Source organism: Arachis stenosperma, chromosome 3 (genome assembly GCF_014773155.1).
Source record: "Arachis stenosperma cultivar V10309 chromosome 3, arast.V10309.gnm1.PFL2, whole genome shotgun sequence".
Classification (NCBI taxonomy): domain Eukaryota; kingdom Viridiplantae; phylum Streptophyta; class Magnoliopsida; order Fabales; family Fabaceae; genus Arachis; species Arachis stenosperma.
The window spans coordinates 49,604,702-49,616,076 of NC_080379.1; the positions used below are offsets into that span (position 1 = coordinate 49,604,702).

Below are 11,375 nucleotides of genomic sequence, written 5' to 3' on the forward strand. Positions count from 1 at the left end.
TCCGTGGGATCGACCCTTACTCGCGTAAGGTTTATTACTTGGACGACCCAGTGCACTTGCTGGTTAGTTGTGCAAAGTTGTGTAGTGATCACAATTTTGCGCACCAAGTTTTTGGCGCCGTTGCCGGGGATTGTTTTGTGTATGGACAACTGACGGTTCATCTTGTTGCTTAGATTAGGTATTTTTCTTCAGAGTTCTTAAGAATGAATTCTAGTGTTTCAAGGTGATGTTCTTATCATCACCAAAGCTGATTGATTTTCATCAATTTAGCTCTTGAATGCAATGTCCTGCTGAAGCTTGGCTAGCCATGTCTAATTCCTTTAGACTAAAGCTTTAGACTAACATTGCATGATTCCTGGAATTCTTATTAAGAATTTTGATACCTTTGTTTTTCTTTTCCATATAATTTTCGAAAAAGCACAAAAAAATTACAAAATCATAAAATCCAAAAATTTCTTGTTTGAGTCTAGAGTCTCATGTTAAGTTTGGTGTCAATTGCATGTTTCTGTTCTTTTTGCATTCATGCATGTGTCTTCATTAATCTTCAAGTTGTTCTTGATGATTTTATTACTCTGATTTTTAATTCTCTTGACTTGAGTGTTTATATGTCTCATATGCATTCTCATTTTGTTAGTGTCAGTAGTATACAAACTGCTAAGTTTGGTGTCTTGCATGCATTGTTATTTGATTAAAGACTATTTTTCAAAATGTTTTCAAAATCCTCTACTTAATTTTCGAAAATTACCTCCCTTCTTCTCACATCCTTCTATTTATGGACTAACACTATTCCTTAATGCAAAATTCGAACTCCATCTTCTTTGATAAGTTCGAATTTTCCACCTCTGTCTTCTACTTTTCTTTTCCTCTGACACCTAAAGGAATCTCTATACTGTGACATAGAGGATTCCACATTTTTTTTGTTCTCTTCTCTTTTATATGAGCAGGAGCAGAGACAAAGGCATTCTTGTTGAAGCTGACCCTGAACCTGAAAGGACCTTGAAGCGAAAGCTAAGAGAAGCTAAGGCACAATTCTCTATAGAGGACCTAACAGAAATCTTCAAAGAAGAAGAAGACATGGCAGCCGAAAACAACAACAATGCAAACAATGCAAGGAAGGTGCTGGGTGACTTTACTGCACCTACTCCCGATTTCTATGGGAGAAGCATCTCTATCCCTACCATTGGAGCAAACAACTTTGAGCTTAAGCCTCAATTAGTTTCTCTAATGCAACAGAATTGCAAGTTCCATGGACTTCCATTGGAAGATCCTCATCAGTTCTTAGCTGAATTCTTGTAAATCTGTGACACTGTCAAGACTAATGGGGTAGACCCTGAGGTCTATAGACTTATGCTATTCCCTTTTGCTGTAAGAGACAGAGCTAGGACATGGTTGGATTCACAACCTAAAGAAAGCCTGGACTCATGGGAAAAGCTAGTCAATGCCTTCTTGGCAAAGTTCTTTCCACCTCAAAAATTGAGTAAGCTTAGAGTGGAAGTCCAAACCTTCAGACAGAAGGATGGAGAATCCCTCTATGAAGCTTGGGAAAGATACAAACAATTGATCAGAAAATGTCCTTCTGACATGCTTTCTGAATGGAGCATCATAGGTATTTTCTATGATGGTCTCTCTGAACTATCCAAGATGTCTTTGGATAGCTCCGCTGGAGGATCTCTTCATTTGAAAAAGATGCCTACAGAAGCTCAAAGAGCTAATTGAAATGGTTGCAAATAACCAATTCATGTACACTTCTGAAAGGAATCATGTGAACAATGGGACTAATCAGAAGAAAGGAGTTCTTGAGATTGATGCTCTGAATGCCATTTTGGCTCAGAACAAGATATTGACTCAACAAGTCAATTTGATCTCTCAAAGTCTGTCTGGAATGCAAAATGCACCAAGCAGTACTAAGGATGCTTCATTTGAAGAAGAAGCCTATGATCCTGAGAACCCTTCAATGGAAGAGGTGAATTACCTAGGAGAACCCTATGGAAACACCTATAATTCTTCATGGAGAAATCACCCAAATTTCTCATGGAAGAATCAAGAGAGACCTCAACAAGGTTTCAACAACAATAATGGTGGAAGAAATAGGTTTAGCAATGGCAAGCCTTTTCCATCATCTTCTCAGCAACAGACAGAGAATTCTAAGCAGAACCCCTCTGACTTAGCAACCATGGTCTCTGATCTAATCAAAACCACTCAAAGTTTCATGACTGAAACAAGGTCCTCCATTAGGAACTTGGAGGCACAAGTGGGATAGCTAAGCAAGAAAGTTACTGAACTCCCTCCTAGTACTCTCCCAAGCAATACAGAAGAAAATCCAAAAGGAGAGTGCAAGGCCATCAACATGGCCGAATTTGGAGAGGAAGGAGAGGAAGTGAACGCCACTGAGGAAGACCTCAGTGGGCGTGCACTGACCTCCATTGAGTTCCCCAATGAGGAACCATGGGAATCTGAGGCTCAAAATGAGACCATAGAGATTCCATTGGACTTACTTCTGCCTTTCATGAGCTCTGGTGAGTATTCTTCCTCTGAAGAGGATGAGTATGTCACTGAAGAGCAAGTTGCTAAATACCTTGGAGCAATCATGAAGCTAAATGACAAGTTATTTGGAAATGAGACTTGGGAGAATGAACCTCCTTTGCTCACCAAAGAACTGGATGACTTGTCTAGGCAGAAATTACCTCAAAAGAGACAAGATCCTGGGAAGTTTTCAATACCTTGTACCATAGGCACCATGACCTTCAAGAAGGCTCTGTGTGACTTAGGGTCAAGTATAAACCTCATGCCTCTCTCTGTAATGGAGAAGCTAGGGATCTTTGAGGTGCAAGCTGCAAGAATCTCATTAGAGATGGAAGACAACTCAAGAAAACAAGCTCATGGACTTGTAGAGGATGTTTTGGTGAAGATTGAAGACCATTACATCCCTGCTGATTTCATAGTCCTAGAGACTGGGAAGTGCATGGATGAAACCATCATCCTTGGCAGACCCTTCCTAGCCACAGCAAAGGCTGTGATTGATGTTGATAGAGGCGAACTGATCATTCAAGTGAATGAAGAATCCTTTTTGTTCAAGGCTCAAGGATATCCCTCTGTCACCATAGAGAGGAAGCATGAAGAGCTTCTCTCAAATCAGAGTCAAACAGAGCCCCCGCAGTCAAACTCTAAGTTTGGTGTTGGGAGGCCACAACCAAACTCTAAGTTTGGTGTTGAACCCCCACATTCAAACTCTAAGTTTGGTGTTGGGAGGTTCCAACATTGCTCTGAGAAAATGTGAGGCTCCATGAGAGCCATCTGTCAAGCTACTGACATTAAAGAAGTGCTTGTTGGGAGGCAACCCAATGTTATATTTTGACTATTTTCTTTTGTTATTTTATGTTTTTTTGTAGGTTGATGATCATGAGAAGTCACAAAATCAATTAAAAAAGCAAAAACAGAATGAAAAACAGGAAGAAAAACAGCACACCCTGGAGGAAGAACCCACTGGCGTTTAAACGCCAGTGAGGCTAGCAATTGGGCGTTTAACGCCCAGTCTGGCACCATTCTGGGCGTTTAACGCCAGAAAGGGGCACCAGACTGGCGTTAAACGCCAGAAAAGGGCAAGAACTTGGCGTTAAACGCCAGGAATGGGCACCAGCCCGGCGTTTAACGCCAGAAATGGCTCAAAACGTGATTTTGAATGCCATTTGGTGCAGGGATGACTTTTCCTTGACACCACAGGATCTGTGGACCCCACAGGATCCCCACCAACCCCACCACTCTCTCTCTTCTTCACTCATTCACCAATCACCTCAATACCTCTTCCCCAAAAACCCTTCACCTATCAAATCCCATCTTCCTCTTCACCACTCACATCCATCCTTCATAAAACCCCACCTACCTCACCATTCAAATTCAAACCACTTTCCCTCCCAAACCCACCCATACATGACCGAACCTCACCCTTCCCCCTCCCCTATATATACCCTTCTTCACCCCTTCATTTTCACACAACCTAAACACCACTTCTCCCCCTCTTTGGCCGAACACAAAAGCCATTCCCTTCTTCCTCATTTCTTCTTCTTCTACTCTCTTCTTTCTTCTTTTGCTCGAGGACAAGCAAACCTTTTAAGTTTGGTGTGGTAAAAGCGTTGCTTTTTCGTTTTTCCATAACCATTTATGGCATCCAAGGCCGGAGAAACCTCTAGAAAGAGGAAAGGGAAGGCAAAAGCTTCCACCTCCGAGTCATGGGAGATGGAAAGATTCATCTCAAGGGTGCATCAAGACCACTTCTATGAAGTTGTGGCCTTGAAGAAGGTGATCCCCGAGGTCCCTTTTTCACTTAAAAAGGGTGAATATCCGGAGATCCGACATGAGATCCGAAGAAGAGGTTGGGAAATTCTTACCAACCCCATTCAACAAGTCAGAATCTTAATGGTTCAAGAGTTCTATGCCAATGCATGGATCACCAAGAACCATGATCAAAGTGTGAACCCGAATCCAAAGAATTATCTTACTATGGTTCGGGGGAAATACTTGGATTTTAGTCCGGAAAGTGTAAGGTTGGCATTCAATTTGCCCATGATGCAAGGAGATGAACATCCTTACACTAGAAGGGTCAACTTTGATCAAAGGTTGGACCAAGTCCTCACAGTCATATGTGAAGAGGGCGCCCAATGGAAGAGAGATTCAAGAGGGAAGCCGGTTCAATTGAGAAGGCATGACCTCAAACCCGTGGCTAGAGGATGGTTGGAGTTTATCCAACGCTCAATTATTCCCACTAGCAACCGGTCCGAAGTTACTCTAGACCGGGCCATCATGATTCATAGCATCATGATTGGAGAAGAAGTGGAAGTTCATGAGGTTATAGCCCAAGGTTAGCCTTTCCTCATCTCATTTGTCACCTCTGTTATTCAGTTGGAGTTGACATAGAGGGAGACATCCCCATTGATGAGGATAAGCCCATCACTAAGAAAAGGATGGAGCACACAAGAGACCCCACTCATCATGAGATCCCTGAGATCCCTCAAGGGATGCACTTTCCTCCACAAAACTATTGGGAGCAACTGAACACCTCCCTAGGAGAATTGAGTTCCAACATGGGACAACTAAGGGTGGAGCATTAAGAACACTCCATCATCCTCCATGAAATTAGAGAAGATCAAAGGATCATGAGAGAGGAGCAACAAAGACAAGGAAGAGACATTGAGGAGCTCAAGCACTCCATAGGATCTTCAAGAGGAAGAAAGAGCCGCCATCACTAAGGTGGACCCGTTCTTTAATCTCCCTTGTTCTTTATTTCCTGTTTTTCGAAAATTAATGCTTATGTTTGTCCATGTTTGTGTCTTGTGATCATTAGTGTCTTAGTGTCTATGCCTTAAAGTTATGAATGTCCTATGAATCCATCACCTTTCTTAAATAAACATTGTTTTTAATTGAAAAAGATAAGAATTGCATGAATTTTGAATTTTATAGCAGTTTAATTATTTTGATGTGGTGGCATTACTTTTGTCTTCTGAATGTATGCTTAAACAGTGCATATGTCTTTTGAATTTGTGGTTCATGAATGTTGGCTCTTGAAAGAATGATGAAAAAGGAGACATGTTACTGAGGATCTGAAAAATCATAAAAATGATTCTTGAAGCAAGAAAAAGCAGTGAATACAAAAAAAAGAGGAGAGAGAAAGCAAGCGAAAAAAAAAACCGAAAGAAAAAAGAGAAAGAGAAAAAGAAAGAAAAAGAAAGAATAAAGTTGTGATCCAAGGCAAAAAGAGTGTGCTTAAGAACCCTGGACACCTCTAATTGGGGACTCTAGCAAAGCTGAGTCACAATCTGAAAAGGTTCACCCAATTATGTGTCTGTGGCATGTATGTATCCGGTGGTAATACTGGAAGACAGAGTGCTTTGGGCCACGGCCAAGACTCAATAAGTAGCTGTGTTCAAGAATCATCATACTTAACTAGGAGAATCAATAACACTATCTGGATTCTGAGTTCCTAAAGAAGCCAATCATTCTGAATTTCAAAGGATAGAGTGAGATGCCAAAACTGTTCAGAGGCAAAAAGCTAAAAGCCCCGCTCATCTAATTAATACTGATCTTCATAGATGTTTTTGGAGTTCATTGCATATTCTCTTCTTTTTATCTTATTTGATCTTCAGTTGCTTGAGGACAAGCAACAATTTAAGTTTGGTGTTGTGATGAGCGGATAATTTGTACCCTTTTTGGCATTGTTTTTAGTATGTTTTTAGTAGTTTTAGTTGAGTTCTTAGTATATTTTTATTAGTTTTTAGTTAAAATTCACTTTTCTGGACTTTACTATGAGTTTGTGTGTTTTTCTGTGATTTCAGGTATTTTCTGGCTGAAATTGAGGGACCTGAGCAAAAATCTGATTCAGAGACTGAAAAGGACTGCAGATGCTGTTGGATTCTGACCTCCCTGCACTCGAAGTGGATTTTCTGGAGCTACAGAAGCCCAATTGGCGGGCTCTCAACGGCGTTGGAAAGTAGACATCCTGGGCTTTCCAGCAATATATGATAGTCCATACTTTGCCCAAGATTTGATGGCCCAAACCGGCATTCAAAGTCACCCTCAGAAATTCCAGCGTTAAACGCCGGAACTGGCACCTAAATGGGAGTTAAACGCCCAAACTGGCATAAAAGCTGGCGTTTAACTCCAAGAAGAGTCTCTACACGAAATTGCTTCATTGCTCAGCCCAAGCACACACCAAGTGGGCCCGGAAGTGGATTTTTATGTCATTTACTCATCTCTGTAAACCTTAGGCTACTAGTTTTCTATAAGTAGGACCTTTTGCTATTGTATTAGAGAGCTTTTTCGATCATGTTTCTATGATTGAACTCACTTTGGGAGGCTGGCCATTCGGCCATGCCTAGACCTTGTTCTTATGTATTTTCAACGGTGGAGTTTCTACACACCATAGATTAAGGTGTGGAGCTCTGCTGTACCTCGAGTATTAATGCAATTACTATTGTTCTTCTATTCAATTCCGCTTGTTCTTTGTCCAAGATATCACTTGTTCTTCAACTTGATGAATGTGATGATCCGTGACACTCATCATCATTCTCACCTATGAACAAGGTGACTGACAACCACTTTTGTTCTACAAGCAACCAAGGCTCTAGTGAATATCTCTTGGATTCCTGATACACGATGCATGGTTGATCGCCTGACAACCGAGTGCTCGCCTGACAAACGAGCCAGCCATTCCGTGAGATCAGAGTCTTCGTGGTATAGGCGAGAACTGATGGCGGCATTCAAGAGAATCCGGAAGGTCTAACCTTGTCTGTGGTATTCTGAGTAGGATTCAATGATTGAATGACTGTGACGTACTTCAAACTCTTAGCAGGCGGGGCGTTAGTGACAGACGCAAAAGAATCACTGGATTCTATTCCGGCCTGACCGAGAACCGACAGCTGATTAGCCATATGCTGTGACAGAGCATAGGAACGTTTTCACTGAGAGGATGGAAGGTAGCCACTGACAACGGTGAAACCCTACATAAGCTTGCCATGGAAAGGAGTAAGAAGGATTGGATGAAGACAGTAGGAAAGCAGAGAGACGGAAGGGAAGGCATCTTCATACGCTTATCTGAAGTTCCTACCAATGAATTACATAAGTACCTCTATCTTTATCTTTATGCTTTATTCGTATATCACTATACCCATTTGAGTCTGCCTGACTAAGATTTACAAGGTGACCATAGCTTGCTTCATACCAACAATCTCCGTGGGATCGACCCTTACTCGCGTAAGGTTTATTACTTGGACGACCCAGTGCATTTGCTGGTTAGTTGTGCAAAGTTGTGTAGTGATCACAATTTCGCGCACCAATAATGTATGTATGCTCAAATCTCTAGTGTATAGGGTAATCACTCTATCCTTCTCTAATCATGCTTTCTAACTTTTGTTTTTCTCCTAACCAATCAACAACAGTTAATATACCAATGCAAACATCATGAGGTCTTTTCAAGGTTGTAATGGGGCCAAGGTGAGGGTATGGATATACATTTGGTTAAGTGAGCTGATAAATTGAATCTTTAATTAACCCAAGCTTCAACCCAACCTATATATTTTAATGTAATCTTAAAGTTCATACCTAGCTACCCAGAATTCCCTTTTCCAATCCATACTCATGTTTCAACTTATATTTTGGTTCTATCATATGTGCATTGATCTTTGAATTCTGAATTCAACATTGGGGAAATTTTGTCCCCTTATTTATTCATTTATTTATTAGTATTTATATTTTTTTTGAAAGATTAAAATAAATATATCTTATCAATGCACATGGATTTTCGGTTCTTGTAGTTTCACATGAGTAGGTATCCAAATTCCTATTAAATGGCACATTTCTTTAACAACCTTTGTTCCCACAATTTCCCATACTTAACTAGCACACACAATTCTATCTTAAGCTAACCAAAGATTCAATTTGGGATATACAATTGTTTTTCCGCTTAAGGCTAGTAGTGTGGTAAAATACAGAACAAATGGAATTTTTTAGGCTCAAAGTGGTTAACAAAGGTAATTGAAAAGGGTAGGCTTAATTTGGATAAATGAGTTTAAACAAATAATGGCCTCAATCATGTGCAAGCATGCAAATATAATAAATATTGGACATATAAGATAAAACAAAATATAGATTACAATCATAGAGAAGTAAACACACAAGGATAAAATAATTATGGTTAAATAATGTAACCATACATAAAGGTTCAAATTTTTCATAGGTTGTGTGTTCTTTAGCTCAAACATCATGTTCCAAATACAACTCAAGCAAATTTATCATAAAAAATTTTTGAAAAATTAGTGAAATTTTTGTTCCAAAGATAGAGTCTTATAAGAAACTTATTGTCTTTTCAATCAAGTAGAACATGCATGCAACTATCCTAACCTATGAAAATTATACTATTCTATAAAAGAAAGAAAATCTAACTAAAAATATCCTAATTATTGGTGCTAGGGAAGAGAATTTACCTCCGGAAGTCAGGTACTGACCGACCTCCCCACACTTAAGGCTTTGCACCGTCCTCGGTGCCATCTGTCAAGAACAATTGTGGGCTGGTGGCAGTGTCTCCGCAGTTGGGGCCGTCATGGCTCCCGGTGCTGGTGAAGGATGTGGAGTCCGGGGTGTCTGCGAGGATAGGGAACATCTGCTCACAGTAACGATTGGGAAATCGTGCAGTGTCCTTTGCTGGAAAGGCTTTCTCCTTTTCATCAACTTTTATTATCCTCTTAACTCTCTTTGTTGAGGGCTTGACTGCGGTTGAAGGGGGCTCTGCCACTAATGCTCTTTTAGTTCCTCTTCTTGCTGGGGGTTTAGGATTTGCTTTCTCCTTTCCTTTCTTGGTGGCCATCCTGAAAAAGGGAGGAGAAAGTAAATTAAGTTCAAATAGATAAATAGCAAGGGAGAAGATGGGGTGGGTAATAAACAGTGCACGGTAAAAATGAATGAACTAAACATATGGTCTAGACAACATGTGAAAAGATCAAGAAAGGAAATATGATAGGTGCACAAAAAGGGAAGTAGATGCAAGATGATTATTGGCATGCTGGTAAGGGCATGAGTAGCATAGATCAAGCACCACTTCGTAACAAAGTAATAATTTGTATTGGCAATTAAATTCGATTAATAAAACAGTAAAGGAATGTTGTGAAAAATATGCATGGTAGGATAATGTAGAAAAGTGCATGATGCCATACGGTCCTTTTCACAAACACATAGCATGCATGGTAAATAAGGCATAGAAAGTATTAAAGTAAACATGCAAGCAATCCTTTAGTGAGAATAAGATATAAGTGCCAAATAATATAGAATAAACCACAAGCAAATAATGAGGAATGATGACTCAAATAATATGCTAGCACCATGGAAAAAGGAAAGAAGAAGAGAGAAAATAACGATAAAGAAAAGAAAAAGAAAAGAAAATAACATCTAAAATAAGAAGAATGATAAAAAAGGGAGGAAGAAAAGAAAACCTTGTTAATGGAGGTGAGAGAAAAAGAGTGTGAAGGGTGGGATAGAAGGGGGAAAGGGAGAAGGGAGAAATAAGGGGGGGGGGGGAAAGAAAAATTAGGATTTGGAGGAGAGAAAGATAAGATAATGTGGCAGTTCTGGTGGGGCTGTGCGGCGCAAGCGACGCGGCCGCGTGGGGCACGCGTTCGCGTGGATGCGCTTTAGGGTATGGTCGCGCGATCGCGTCAGGCACGCGGTCGCGTGACTCATAGTAGGCTTCTGGCGCGAGTACAGCCTCGCGGCCGCACAACTCTCTGTTCAAATTAATTTATTTGCCAAAATAGGGTGACGCGATCGCATGGGGCATGTGATCGCGTGAGTGGGCCTTTAGGAGAATGTGACGCGGTCGCGTGGGTCACGCGGCCGCGTGGGTAGGATTGTGCGTTCAGCCCCAATCCAGCACCACTCTCACACAACATTCGGGTGTGCACCCTTTTACGTCGAAAATTCAGGGCACGCGGCCGCGTGGGGTACGCGGTCACGTGGGAGGCCATGATTCCCATGCGACGCGAACGCGTCAGGGACGCGGTCGCGTGGGTTGATCCGTGCCAAAGGCACGCCTCCAGCCACGCTCCAGCGTGACTCTCTGTTCACTTTTATTTTTCTTCGCTCTCCAGGTGACGCGGACGCGTCACTGATGCGATCGCGTCGCGTAGCGAAATATATTTTTTTATTATTTTTTTATGAAACATGTAAATGAAAATGCACGAAAATACTAATAAAGAGAACAGTTATTGAATAGAAAAAACTAAAAATAAGGAAAAGAACGATCATACCATGGTGGGTTGTCTCCCACCTAGCACTTTGCTTTAACGTCCTTAAGTTGGACGCTCCACTAGCTCAGTCTTCTGCTATGTAGGGATCTTCCAAGAGAAAGATCTCAAACTCCTTGTTTCTCTGCCTCTTCTCGCCATGGTATAGCTTCAGGCATTGTCCATTAACTTTAATGGGTTCAGAGCTTGAAGGATGGCTTAGGTGATAAACTCCGTATGGTTCTGCCTTCTCTACTCTATATGGACCTTCCCATCTTGATCTCAACCTACCTGGCATGAGCCTTAGTCGAGATTTGTAAAGGAGGACTAAATCTCCAGGTTGGAACTCTTTCTCTTTGATGTTTTGATCATGTACAACCTTCATCTTCTCCTTGTATATTCTTGAGTTCTCACAGGCTTCTAGGCGAAGGCTCTCCGATTCTTGCAGTTGCAACTTCCTTTCAGCTCCGGCTTTATCAATTCCCATGTTGCACTCCTTAACTGCCCAAAAGGCTCTATGCTCTATCTCAACTGGGAGATGACAAGTTTTTCCATAAACTAAGCGGAAAGGGCTCATTCCAATGGGTGTTTTGTATGCTATCCGGTATGCCC

At 41.2% G+C, this 11,375-nt stretch overlaps 1 non-coding gene across 1 annotated transcript; it reads right to left on the reverse strand.

Moving 5' to 3' along the window:
* Positions 1–1,479: 1,479 nt before the first annotated feature.
* Positions 1,480–1,587, reverse strand: LOC130972616 (small nucleolar RNA R71). Its single transcript, XR_009083775.1, has one exon. It is a non-coding gene; the product is annotated as a small nucleolar RNA R71 (small nucleolar RNA).
* Positions 1,588–11,375: the final 9,788 nt, after the last annotated feature.